Below are 13,753 nucleotides of genomic sequence, written 5' to 3'. Positions count from 1 at the left end.
GGAGCCAAACCACACAGTGCCAGTGTGGGAAATTCACAAGACAAGTGGGGCCAGGCACGGCGCTGTCAATTTTGGGTATTGAGCTGGGCTCGGTTTTGCTGGAGACACGTTTGTCGGCAGACAAGCAGCGGCGGAAGTGGAGGCTGCTAGGGGTGATGGAAGCAAGAACAAGGTGCCAGTGTTGGAACTTCAAATGACAAGTGGGGCCAGGCACGGCGCTGTCAATTTTGGATTTGAGATGGTCTCGGTGCTTACTGGAGGTGATGGTGGCAAGGCACAAAGTGCCAGTGTTGGAAAATCAAAAAACAATGGGGACGGCATGGCACTGTCAAATTTGGGTATTGAGCTGGGCTTGGTGTCGCTGGAGACACGGTTGCCGGCAGACAGGCGGCGGCGGATGTTGAGGCGTCTCGGGGGATGGAGGCAAGGCACGAGGTGCTAGTGTTGGAACTTTAAAAGACAGTGGGGCCAGGCACGGCGTTGTCGATTCTGGGTATTGAGCTGGTATTGGTGTTTACTGGAAGCACGGTTGCCGGCAGGCAAGCAGCGGCAGATGTTGAGGCGGCTCGAGGTGATGGAGTCATGGCACAAAGTGCCAGTGTTGGGAATTCAAAGACAGTGGGGCTGGCATGGCGTGGTCAATAGTTGGGTGTTGGTTTGACGTGGGCTTTGCGGGAGGCATGGTTGCCGGCAGACAAGCGGAAGCGGTTACCGGGGCTGCTAGAGATTCTGGTGGCACAGCACATGGGGGTAGTGTCGGAAATTCATGTGCTGGGGGGTCACCGCGGTTTTTGGAGGGCAGGGTGGTACGTGTCGGGGGGTTAGCGGGGTGGAAGCATCAGGCAAGGGCGGGGGGTGGATAGCAGGCGGTAGGGCATGCGCCGGTTTCGGAGAGGGGCGGCGTCAGAAGCGCATTGACGGTGGTGCGGCTGGGGGACATTACGCGTCGGTGGCGATGATCCTCAGTGGATCGGCGTTAAGTGCGCAGCGGAGTGCTTTTGAACGCGCATGGGGACGTTGGGGGGGGCATAGTTGTTGCCAATGGTTGCTCGCACAGGTCGGGAATGGTTTCTTAGCCAAGCAGAACAGATGGCTCACTGTTACTGCACAGGGGCTTTGAGTGAGCTTCGACCAGGGTTCAAACCCCAGCTGGGCAAAATCATTAGGGGCTGGTTGATTTGGATGGCGGAGCATTCGTTTGTGAAGAGGGCCAAGTGGCAAGCACAGGATAGCTAATTTGGTGGGAAGCTGAGTCTCAATCCTGAATGGTTTCAGGTTGCATGGGTCAGGGAGGCCCGTTTATTGGGGGGTGCGCCGTGAGTGGGGGCCGAGGCGCACCGTCAGGGACAGGGGAGGGGGGCCATCATGCGCTTGGGTAGGTGGACGTCAGATTGTTATCAACGCTACGTGCGCGGAGCTGACCCGGCGCGTGCGCGCGTTTTGGCATTGGGGGGACAGTGTTGATTGACATATGTTTCTCATTCCAGGTTCGGTGGCGGGGCCCTCGTCCCGAGAGATGTTGATCTGGATTGTGGGTCACTCATTTGTGAAGAGGGCGAAGCTGCAAGCGCAAGACAGCTATTTTGGGGATGGTTTGGGGTTCAATCCTGAGTTGTTCAAGGTGTTTTGGTCAGGGAGGGGGGGATGAGATGGAAAGAGTTGGTTACCACCCTGAATGGTTTAGTGTGCGGGGGGCGGTGCCCCGACGTGTTGGTCCTCCATTTGGGGGAGAACGATTTGGTGCGGGAGACAGGTTTGGTGCTGATGAGGGCGATGCGGCGGGATCTGGCAGAGCTGCGCAGGTGTTGGTCGGGGTGTACGGTGGTGTGGACCGAGTTGGTCCCGCGCAGAGTGTGGCGAGGAGCGGTGAAGCCGCAGGCGGTGGACAAGGCGAGGCGGAAGGTCAACGTGGAGATGGTTCGCTTTTGTCGTCATGTGGGTTTCACGCGCATATGGCACAGAGACATTAAATATGATGCGCCGGAGATGTTTAGAGGTGATGGAGTACATTTGTCCCGGATGGGAATGGATCTATACCTGTTGGAGCTTCGGGAGGTGTTGGCGAAGTTGTTGGGGGTACGGCGGGAGTAAGGTGTTGGTGACGGACAGCGAAGTGAAGGGGCGGGGGTGGGGGGGCAGGGAAAGGGGGGATGAGGTGTAACCACCTACCCCACTTTCCCTGGGTGGCGGAGTTTGGGTTGATGTTGGCCAAGTTTGGCTGGAGTTCGGGTCTTTATATTGATGTTTGGGGATTTGGGGAGCGGGAGCGGGGAAAGGGAAAACAGTTGTGGAGTTACATTAGAGGGGTTAGTTACAGTTGCAATAAGGCAGATAGGTCTGCAGGTTTTACAAGGTTTGGAGTTAAGATGTAGGGGAGAAAATGATACATGACGATGTTATGGAATTTGTATATCTGGATATGCAGGGTGGGGGGATTGTATCATGTGGGGATCGTAGGGGTGGAGGGAGACACAAACCTAAGGGGTCAGGTAACTAGATGTCTAGAGAGGTTTAGTTTTGTGAGGCGGTTGCCAGGGGTTAATAGATGTGATGTGCACCTGTTTCAAATAAAGCGGCCTTTTACACACAAAATGGTAGTCGGTCTTGATTGCCCCCTTCATCCCTCCCAAGGGGGATTTGGGGGGCAGCCGAGCCTCGAGGTCTGCCCCCCGGGCAGGTTTGGGAGGGGGAAGGGGTTTCATGGGCGCGGCCATTTTGCCGCCGGATGGGCTGCCTGGGAGAGCCCAAAGGCAGCCCAAATCCTACTGAATAAGCCCAATTAACGGCTTCTTATCGGGTCTCCGCTTCCACCCAGCCACCATTTTAGGTATTGTAACCTGGTGGCTGGGTGTGTAGTGCTGTAGCTTGTCCCACCCGCCCACCCTTAAGTGAGGGTTTTGGGGGGGGGTGGAGTTTGGCGGCGGTTAATATCGGGCAGGTGGCATGTGTTTGGGACAGGTGCACAGGGAAAAATCTTGCTGTATGGTTTTGTCGCTTGGAGCAGGTGCAGGCGGAGTTTGGGTTGATGTTGGCCAAGTTTGGCTGGAGTTCGGGTCTTTATATTGATGTTTGGGGATTTGGGGAGCGGGAGCGGGGAAAGGGAAAACAGTTGTGGAGTTACATTAGAGGGGTTAGTTACAGTTGCAATAAGGCAGATAGGTCTGCAGGTTTTACAAGGTTTGGAGTTAAGATGTAGGGGAGAAAATGATACATGACGATGTTATGGAATTTGTATATCTGGATATGCAGGGTGGGGGGATTGTATCATGTGGGGATCGTAGGGGTGGAGGGAGACACAAACCTAAGGGGTCAGGTAACTAGATGTCTAGAGAGGTTTAGTTTTGTGAGGCGGTTGCCAGGGGTTAATAGATGTGATGTGCACCTGTTTCAAATAAAGCGGCCTTTTACACACAAAATGGTAGTCGGTCTTGATTGCCCCCTTCATCCCTCCCAAAGAGGCAGTGAGAGATTTGGTGCTGTAAGAGACTGATAGAGAGGCAGTGCTGGAATCTGCAGTGTCTGTTTGGCTGAAGAGATCCCAGCACTGCCTATCAGTCTCTTACAGCACCAAATCTCTCACTGCCACTCTGCATGAGTAAACCACCTTCTCTCTGTGACTAGCCCTCTCTCTCTGCAAATCTCTCATTCTCTTTCCAACTGTAAGAGTCTCCGATTTCCTTACTCTGAATCTTCCATTACTTACCTCTTTATAACAATCTGTCTCTGCCTTGCCTCTCTGTAATTGTTGCACTCCCTCTCTCTGTTAATCGTACAGTGCTTCTCTTATTCTAAATCTCACACTGCTTTTCTGAAAATATCCAGCAGCTTTTCTAACTTTTTTATTGAATCTTTACAGAGAGTTATAGAACAAATGACACATGTATAAAGAAGACATGAAATATTCCAGGAGGGAGTTATTGAGCCAGTGACAGATCCACATGGAGAGGCAGCAAAATATTCACGAGTGTCAACAAAAGATCTTAGAGAGGCAGTGACAGATTCACTCACGAAGGCAGTTAAAGAGAGGAGAGAGAGAAAGAGAGTGACAGTGAGAAATTCACTGAGAGATTCACAGAGAGCCAACAAGAGATTCATAGAGGCAAAAAGATGCATAGAGAAGTTGTGAAAGATTCTTAGAATTAGAAAGGCATTGAAAAGCCAAAGATAGTTTGAGAAAAAAATATATTATTCCTGGATTCCTAAACTGATAACGTTTTCATTCATTCTTTCATCAATATTATAGATATACTTTGGTGCCGCGCATAAAGGGACTTCTGCCTTCGTCTGCCTTTAATTAATATAATGATAGGACCCTCCCACCATAAATATAGTGTGCATACTTATGCATGGATTAAAAAAAGCCATTTAGTGCTTCCTGTACATTTATTGTCCTTCAAATAGTAATTGACAATAGTGTTGGGTATCACTTAGCTGGTAAACAGTATATTTAGTCCCCAAAAAATAAATTGCAATGAATCACTTTGACATTAACGTCTAGATCATTGTAAAAATACACTGCATTTCAGTTATAAATCATTCCTCAGAAGTATATGTCTGTAAAAACAAACACAATATGATGAAATAGGATCTATCCATTAATGCTTCATGTACACAATTTCTTTACACCCGCTCCCCGAGAAGAGACATTTTCTCAGTGATGGAGCTGATTTATGCAAACCTGATTTTTATGCAAAGCCTGACTTTGCAAGACATTTTTATGGAACACAATAAACCAATTTAGCATCTGAAAGGCCGTTATGCACCAGACCAAAGAAATAACTCCTGTGGCTCAATTACATATTCTATGATCAGGAAATCTAAGCGCAAATGCACGCTACCCACTATGCGTCATTTTTTTAGCTGCAAAATCTGTGGGCACATAGAAATGATCTGCTGCATAATATGCACTGTACAGAAAATCCACTTGTTTATGGTTTAATAGATTGTAATGTCGCTCCATATGTAATAATCTAATTATTGACCATTTGCGCGGTGCACACAAAAAATTATTATTTTCTACTCTCAATTAAGGGACCATTGTCGAGACTTTGTTTCTTACATCGTTTTAAGAGTATGTCTTGAAATTATACATTTTTCTAAATGTCACACATTGCATTTTCGTAATCTAAAGTATTCAACTGAATGACTTACAGATGTAAAAAAAAAATATTTTAGAATTTAAAGAGTTTTGTCACATTTGTTTGTAACATCTGTTGTGCAACTCACATTATTTGATGGCTCTGCTCACACTTTTGTTCCTAGGGCCGATGGACCGAGGGCTGTTTGTAGTAAGGCACGGCTGCCTGCAGCAGGTTGTGCACAGCGTGTGGCCCAAGCCCAAACCATGCATTCAACCCCCTGCTGCAGGCACATGACCACTCTTGGCAGTTTAGTCGCATGGCCCAGATGTTGTCTAGGACCTGCTGCAAACCTTGATGGACCACAGTTGAAGCCCATGAGCAGTGGCGGTTGGCTCCCCATGTGTCAGGTTGGCTGAAGGGTCCTGTGTCCACTGTTGGATGTGGCATAAAATTAAAAAAACTCTGAAATTCACTGAAAAAAACGAAGTTATGTTTAGGTTTGGTGCTAACACCTGAAAGCAGTGGTTCCCAAACTTTTTGGACCCGTGGCTCCCTTGACCTAATTGGCCATTGGCCGTGGCTCCCCAACATTTTTTACCGGCGCACCGGGGTGCCGCGGCGCACACTTTTGGAACCACTGGTCTACATGAAGAATCAAGCCTAGACGTGACGAAGGATTCAGAGAGTAGCCATCACCATACAACCTTATTTGCAACCACAAAGATCTTATAAAGTACATCTCAATGCATACAACACCATCATAGAGTAGCATAAAGCACTCCCTCTAAAAGTAACCAGGCTAGAGAAAGGCTCAAGGAGCTCTGTTACGTTACAAGAAGTTTACGTGGGCTAGGCTCTGATGAACCCAAGATGGCTCACCAGATCCCATCTACTCAGTGTTTTAAGTGGGCTGGGTACAGAGGACAAGTGGGACAGGTCCAAAACTGTATAGTCTCTCAAAAAGATAATTGAAGACACTGGCCTGCATTATGGATGGACTATTGTAAGACGTACATACCCATAATACTCTGACAATAACATGCATTTTTGTTCTGCATTGAGAAGAAGAGGCAGTGCTCACGGGGAAGCGCACATTGGTGTTTAAACAAGTGGGCTTAGTGGAGATCCATGCAGGATGCAAGCACAATATTATCAAAGATGAACAGCACCTGCGACCAGATGGATCTATGTCTCAGGAATACCACTTTCCATTCCTGGACTTTGCTTTTACATCATTGTTATCAGGTTCGTTGGTGCAATTGGCTCAATGAACCTGAACCAAGACTACAGCTCCCAAAATGCAATATGCTAAATGAAACCCAGAAGTGGAAAGTTATGGCCTGATATTATTCTAGTGAAGCCCAGGCCCTGTAATAAATTTTTTATAATGGTGGCCATGTCTATTTTCTGTGCCAGTCCGACACTGATCCTTAACCACGTCCTGAGATCATAGCAGCATATACTGCCATGTAAAAACGAAAGGGAATGACAACTACTTGTCATGGAGAAAGGACAGGGATTGAAGTGCACAGGCACGAGCAAAATAGGAAGTTAAGACGATAAGATTCTAAGAAGGGCCGAGACAAAAAGAAAGAGGGAAAAAGAAGCATCGATTGCAAAGTCAAAAATGCCCAATTAGTGACCACAGACCTTCGTCTCCTGAGAGCTAAAGGTAATCAATACATTACGTACCGTTCTGTTGGAGCAAATTGGTAAATCATCTGTAAATTGGGATTTGGACAACATTCAACAAATCTCCGCTGCGTGCGTTAAAGAAGACACTTGCAATCCAGCGTCGTCTGTCTGTGACATCACACGCATTACTCGGTGTCTGAGCAGCAGGTCGTTTCCATTTAGGGTGTGAACAAAGGAGGGGGAGGAATTGCGGCTGCAATTTCCACGACCCATCCTGCGCGGCGCCCCTGGCTTTTCATCACGGCACACCAGGGTGCCGCGGCGCACACTTTGGGAACCACAGCCTTAATGTATGTGCAGTAAATCTATCTTTTCTACTTGGTTACCCCAGATTTTTTGCTGTTTTCTAGACCCTACATTTGCTTGACTTAGAACTCTGTGTACTGTTACCCTAGCTACACAGGAGTAAAGTGCATGTCCTCCCGCTTTTAACAGTTAAATTGGTGTACCTCGAACAGACGTATTTAACTTTCCTAGTATTCCCTATTATGTGGTATAGAAAATGTACACAGGGCACCTGTGAACTGCAGCACCTATTGTGCTATCCACAGAGTGGGCATGGAAAACATGGCCACAGACCTACCACGTGTAGCTTGACTGCAGCAGCCCAAAAACCTGCTGTCAAACCTGTCAAGATAACCCCTTTCGACAGGTGGAAAACCTTGCTTTTATATATTAGTTAGTCACCCTTGAGTACACCTTGTTGCCCACAAGGTAGGGTGCTGATATATAAAAGTGGAAAATGTTCCTCCCGTGACTAGGCACTAAAAGCTATTTTTACTGGCAGGGCTGTAGATGAATCCTAGAAAATGTCAAAGTACAGATTTTAATCTGTAAAGTTTGTAAGGAAATGGCCAAAATAGTAATTCAAAGACTATTTTTCATGTTTATGGAAAGTACAATTCAGTTGTGAAATTATACTTCTAATAAATATTTAGGAAAAGTAAATTTCAGAAAATTACTTTTTTTCTGGCCAACATTTCTCTGCAGGCTAATTTAAATTAGCTCCTAACAGCTGCCTAGCCAGATCTTGACCTTAATGAGGTGTAAAAACTGCCCCAGAGCAGAACACTAGCTTAGGACTGGTGACAGAATGGACTAGGTGTGGGCCATTTGATCCCTATTAATTCATAAACAATATTTGGGGTGGAACCAGGAACTTTATTAACTAGGGACAGACAGAGGCGAAACCTGCCCAATATAGTTTAGTCTAAGCAGAGACCTGAAGAAGGGAACAGCTTTGTCCATAAAGCCCACACTATCTGGACTGACACCAAACCGAGTGGGAGGAAAGTTACCCTAAGAACTGGTCTGGAGTGGACACAGGAATTGGACTGCTCATTTTCCTGGCCACACTTCTGGGTGGACACAAGAGCTCTGCAGAAGGGAAAAAGGGTTTCCCCATTTCGAATTTTAGGAATGAGGAGCTGTGTGGGATTGTCTTATTTCTTTATTCATGATCGATTAATCATTACATGTGGGCACCCGGGTTTAGGCGTTTACCAACAGGTGCAAATTAGCTATTTATTAGCAGCATACAGTCATGGGTGTATGTATATATATTGTTGCTTAAAAAGAATATGTTGCCGTTTAAAAATTGATTTCCTTTTTTTTTTTTTAAAATAGGTCCACAAGGTATTATGAACAAGTACATTGAACGTGCACTTTTTAGTGCTGAGGGGACGAGAGAAAGAGATACCAAAGCAAGGTGGTTTGTCCCTGTGCTGTTATACTCGTAGTAATTGATGGGAGAGTTCCTCGCGGTGTGCGTCTAAGTAGGCTGCAGTCTTGGCTCCGCTCTGGGCCTAGTGAGAAGAATTTAGGTGTTGTGCAGTTTAAAGCAGTATTATTGGGGGAGCCTGGTTCACAGTTACTGGCGACAGTTCGCATGTAGCTCTTTCAATGTGATTTCTGTTCTCAGGGGCACTTAGGCAGGCTTTGTTGTCTTTTTGCCTAGAGTGTCACCATTACTGTTCAATTTCTGCCCACAGAGCTGTGATGTGTGTGGGATTGGTTACTGTAGGGCAAACAAGAACTGCTGAAAAGTGGGTAGTGTTGCCCCCTGGAAATATTTCCCCATTGGTTAGTCACCCACCCACTGGCTAGAGACAACCATAAAAGCGGCACCCCAAAGAGATCTCCTCAGAGCACTTTATGGACAGGCAGAAGATCACTAGAGGATGAGACCTAATGTCTGTCACCTGAGAGGAGACCTGAGGCACTGGACCTGCTCCCTCTTGTACCCTAGACAAAGAGGCAGGCTCCAATGGTCAGTTATCCGACCTCCTGTGTGGCAGTAGGGACAGAACAGGCTGCAAGAGGCCTTTTTCCTGTAGTGACCTGCTGCCAAGTATCAACTGGATCTGGACTAGACCTTGCTGATGGTCTCTACTGGAGTCTTGCCTGGTCCCTAAGTGCTGTCCCTGTTGATCTAGAGGTCTTAGATATGACCCAGAAGATCCAAGACCTCTGGAGCTTTCATGGGGACCGCCTGCGCAAAGGTGTCTGATTTTGATGCATCTTCTGTGGATACAGCTTCAGGCTTGCCAGACGGAAGGGTTTCCACTCCATAAAAAAGACTACTTCAAAAGGAAAAATCTTTGACCAGGATGAACCCGCTTGGTGTGTTCAACCTGCGCTCCATCGTGATCGGCCTGAAATTGTGCTCACGTCCCACTCTCCTGCTTCCATTGACTATCACTGGCACTTAGTGCTTTTTGGTACTATTTTTCACTTTAAAGTTTTTAAATGTGTATTTATGGATTCCCTCACTCGATTTTTGTTGTTTTGGTGTCATCTTGTTTATTACATTTTACTCTATTTTTCGAATTTGTTTTTGGATTGTTATTGTTTGTGGTTTTGACTTTATAAGTGTTTCTGGTACTGCATAAATACTTTACTGCCTGGTAGCTATGGCAGAGAGTAGACAGGCTTAACTTTGGGCAATGTGTAAAGTATTTCTACAGCAGCAAAACAGTAATGACGTCAAAATGTAAAATAATAAAAATACAAAATTGAATTGGAAAAATGGAATATAATAAATAAAATGGCATTAAAATGATAAAAAAATCCAATAAGGAGAATATGAGATATGAATTTCTATGGTTTTAAGTACAAATAGCGCCAAGAAACATAAAGTTTCAATGATATTCAATAGGTACAGTAGACTGGTACCTAGGTGCATATTTGAGACTGCCCTCGATGGACCAGTGGTTGGATGCACTAATCAGGTTTACTCTGGCCAAAGATGACTCCCATGCCAAAAGAAAATCCGGTATCAGGATTTTCTTTTTGAAAATAAAAAAAGAGAACTGTTTGACGCAAGGCTCGCTCCAGTCATGTTGATGGAGCCCTGCACCAAACAGCGAAATGCATTGACAAGAACCATTGTGATGGTGGTTCCTGCCAATGCTTCTTAAATGAGCAGCCAACTTATAAATCTGGTTGTTGGACCTCCGCCAGACTGGCGAAGGAATTTGCTCTGTCGCTCTGGTATAGCAACTGCCTGACTACCAATAAATAAATCTGGCTCTTAGTCGTTTAAGTTCCAATCCACCATGGGAGTAAACTTCTAAAGCCCCTCAGGTGCCTGAGGTCTGTGGGCCACCAGGTGGGGCCCCATGGCGAGGAATTCTGTCTTTCGGACTACCAACTTGGTCTTGTCAAGTTCAATTTGCATTAGTTGGATTTCATCCATGTAGCCACTTATGTCATGCATGTGTTGAACTTGTTCCTGGTATAGAGTGCTTTGTCCGAGAGAGACAGTACTAGTTTGAGTGTCATCGACGCAAGTGAGGATGTTTTTGCTATGCGCTAGTATGACATCACCAGCAGGGTCATGTAGATGTTGTAGAGCGTAGGGCTGAGCGAACAGCCCTGCGGGAACCCACAAGTAAAATCTTGTACTGCAGAGGCGTAGGGGGGGGGCACATTGATAGTTTGGTTCTTTAGGTGAGGAAGGGCCAAATCCAGACAAGGACGAGTACCTGGATGCCTGCTTCTTGGAGTCACTGGATTAGGATGACGTGGGAGAACGTGTTGTAGGCTTCTATAGTTCTGGAAGGATGAGGGCTGCAGTTTTTCCCTTCTTGAAGATCATCCTGATGTCACCCATTGCTGCTATATGGGTGATTTTCGTGCTATTGTTGGGCATGAATCCTGATTGTGTGGTGTCGAGAAACTGGTGTTTGTTGTGTGTGGGAGTATATTATGGTAATGCTAGTATCCTCCAATATCTAACACTAAAGTCTAGTTTAAGGATGTTTTTCACACCATTTTACACGTATTCAAATGCTAACTACTGGCTGGCAGAAGTGGAGGAGCAAATGCAAATTTAGCCTCCAGAAACTTCAGGCAGATAAAAGATAATGTTCTAAAAGTTACTTTTCCCTAATATGTATTAAAGTTCTGAATTCACAATGGACTTTCATTTTTAATAACTATTAAAAATAGCTGTCTCATTATTTTTTTAGCTAGTCCCATTCCTGAGATAAGGTTTTAGGATTTTAATCTGTACTCTGGCTTTCTACATAAGACAGCTAAGTTTGCAACAGTGAAAAATAGCTTTTAAGTTCTAGACAATGTAAGGGCATATTAACATTCATTTTCTACATGTCCTACTTTAAAATACCATGCATCCTGCCTTGTAGACTACAAGGCCTATATAAGGGTTATCTGTTAATATTTAAAAGGGGAGGGGGTTGATCTGTCAAAAGTGGTAATTTTGATAGGTCTAATTGCAGTTTTAAACAGCAACAGTCAGGCTACAGTGTTAGGCCTGAAACCATGTTTTACACTGTCCCTGTAATAGATGGCTCAATAGGTGCAGCAGTCCACTAGCAACTTTTAAATTCCAGGCCCTGGGTACTTCTTGTACCATGTAGTAGGGACTTACATGTAGGGTAAATATACCAAGTTTGGAATATGCCAATCCAACCATGTTTACAGGTAAATCACAGGTACTTTATGACTGGTTAGAGAGGTTAACGTGCATAGAGTTCTACAGCCAGCAAAAACATAGGGTCCAGCATAAGGTGAAAAAACAAGGTTAATCTTCAGAAATAGCAGATTTCCTACACAGGTCACCCCCATACCAGAACTAGGCTGGACTAATCATTCCTATAATTGGCTCCCTGGTCATGTGATAGAACATAGACAATTTGCGACCTCTACAATGACCCTTGTCTGTTCTGCGCCCCTCTGAAACTAGCCAAACCCCTGTGTTAACCTTTCTCAGCCACTAACCTTGTCCATGGGGGAGGAGTCCTCATCTGTAAGGAAACTAAACTTAGCTGGTTCACAGCTGCATCCCATGAGGGAGACAGTACCACTATGGCCAGCAAAATTATGTAGCCCATCTGCACCCTGGGTCAAACATCTATCCCAACCCAGGGTAAGTTCGGACTAAATGTCTAACAACTAAGAGAGGACAATGACAGCTGTCAGTGTCAGGAACAAGGCCCCCGGCCATCCAAAGCCACATGGAGGCTCCAATAGTAGATCTTGGGTGGGCCTCACCTCCAGCCATGGGGCTGGCATGGAGTCTTCCACTCTCCCCTGAGGACTCTCTGGCCTCTTATTTTCTCAGAGAGGGGGCTGCACCCTAGGCACCTTGCTTCCACTCTTTTGTCCGCCATCTTAGCTGTGCCACCCTGTAGATGGCCTTTCAGTTCAAGGTCAGTACCCTGAGACTGAACAGGTGCCTGGCAGTCTAGGACTTCTGTCGGGACTGCACCGTCACTCTCAAGGGTGACACACTTTGTTTCATATATGGGTCTTCCTGGAGCAAGTCTCCTGTCCTCTGTCTCTGTAACAGCACAGGCAGCACCTCCAGGTCATAAGTGGATTCACCAGGGATAGTCTTGGGTTGATTTCCTGCCCGGAGCAGGTAACCTTTGACCCAGCCCCAGCATGGATGCAGATGTCACCCATGTCCTACTCCTTACTCTTCATCTGGTCCACCATAACCTCAGTTTAGAGACAGTGCACCCAGAGATCTATGTTTTTGCCATGCTTTGGGCAACCGCCCTCCCGGCACTTTTGTCACCAGTGGAAGCTCATTGCTAAGGATGCACTCAATGGGCATCTGGGGGCTGACAAGGACCCTTGCCTGGGCAAGTACCGTCTCCCCTCCTGAATTTAAATCGTTATATGGTGCTTAGAATCCCTGATGAAGCATTTAAGCGCTTTACAGCAAGTAGCACGCTACCCGGGAGTCCAAAATTAGTGGTCACTGCATTGGTTATTGGGATTAGTCATGTATTCTCAAACTATTCTATGCATTTACTTCAAATTCTTTGTGATACATTAATTACTTCAGCGTGATCATTAGAGGGGAATATATAAGAAGCAAATGGTTAATGCAATTGATAGATATTGTTAGATTGCAAGGATACATTTTTATAGAAGGAGAGATTAACATAGCTATGCAATTTTGAGTAGTGTATACACACAAGAGACATGCAGAATGTAGAATGGAAGAAAAGGGGCATTGAAAATAAGTGTGCAAGCGGAAATATGAAAGTTAAATCACGATCAATTCTTCACACAGGGTTTTAGGAGTTTAGCAGGCAGTGCTGATTGCAATGGCATGCAATCTGTGGACGTACACCTGTAGAAAATAATGTGGGTGTTTACAGTCTTTCTAGAGACACTGTAACTTTCAAGAGGTGGCAGATACTTTCCTTGCTACAAAAGCAACCCCATAGTTTGTTGAGACCCTTTTACTAGTGACTGACAAGCAGTGGCATTTGCGTATATCCCAGTACCCGTAATTACCATTTGACTTTGACAATACCATTTATAAAGTTCTTGTGCACATCATCCCACTCATTGTAAATACGTTATAAATACTTGCAAACACAGAAAGGACACGTGTGTGTACCGTCTACACAGCAATACATTAAGTACCATGAAATATTGTAACAGTTAATGCATGCTAATCATTTTACACCATACAAACTACACATGTAAATATG

Source organism: Lissotriton helveticus, chromosome 5_1 (genome assembly GCF_964261635.1).
Source record: "Lissotriton helveticus chromosome 5_1, aLisHel1.1, whole genome shotgun sequence".
In the NCBI taxonomy this organism is placed as follows: Eukaryota; Metazoa; Chordata; class Amphibia; order Caudata; family Salamandridae; genus Lissotriton; species Lissotriton helveticus.
Note: the sequence above shows the minus strand (reverse complement) of the source record.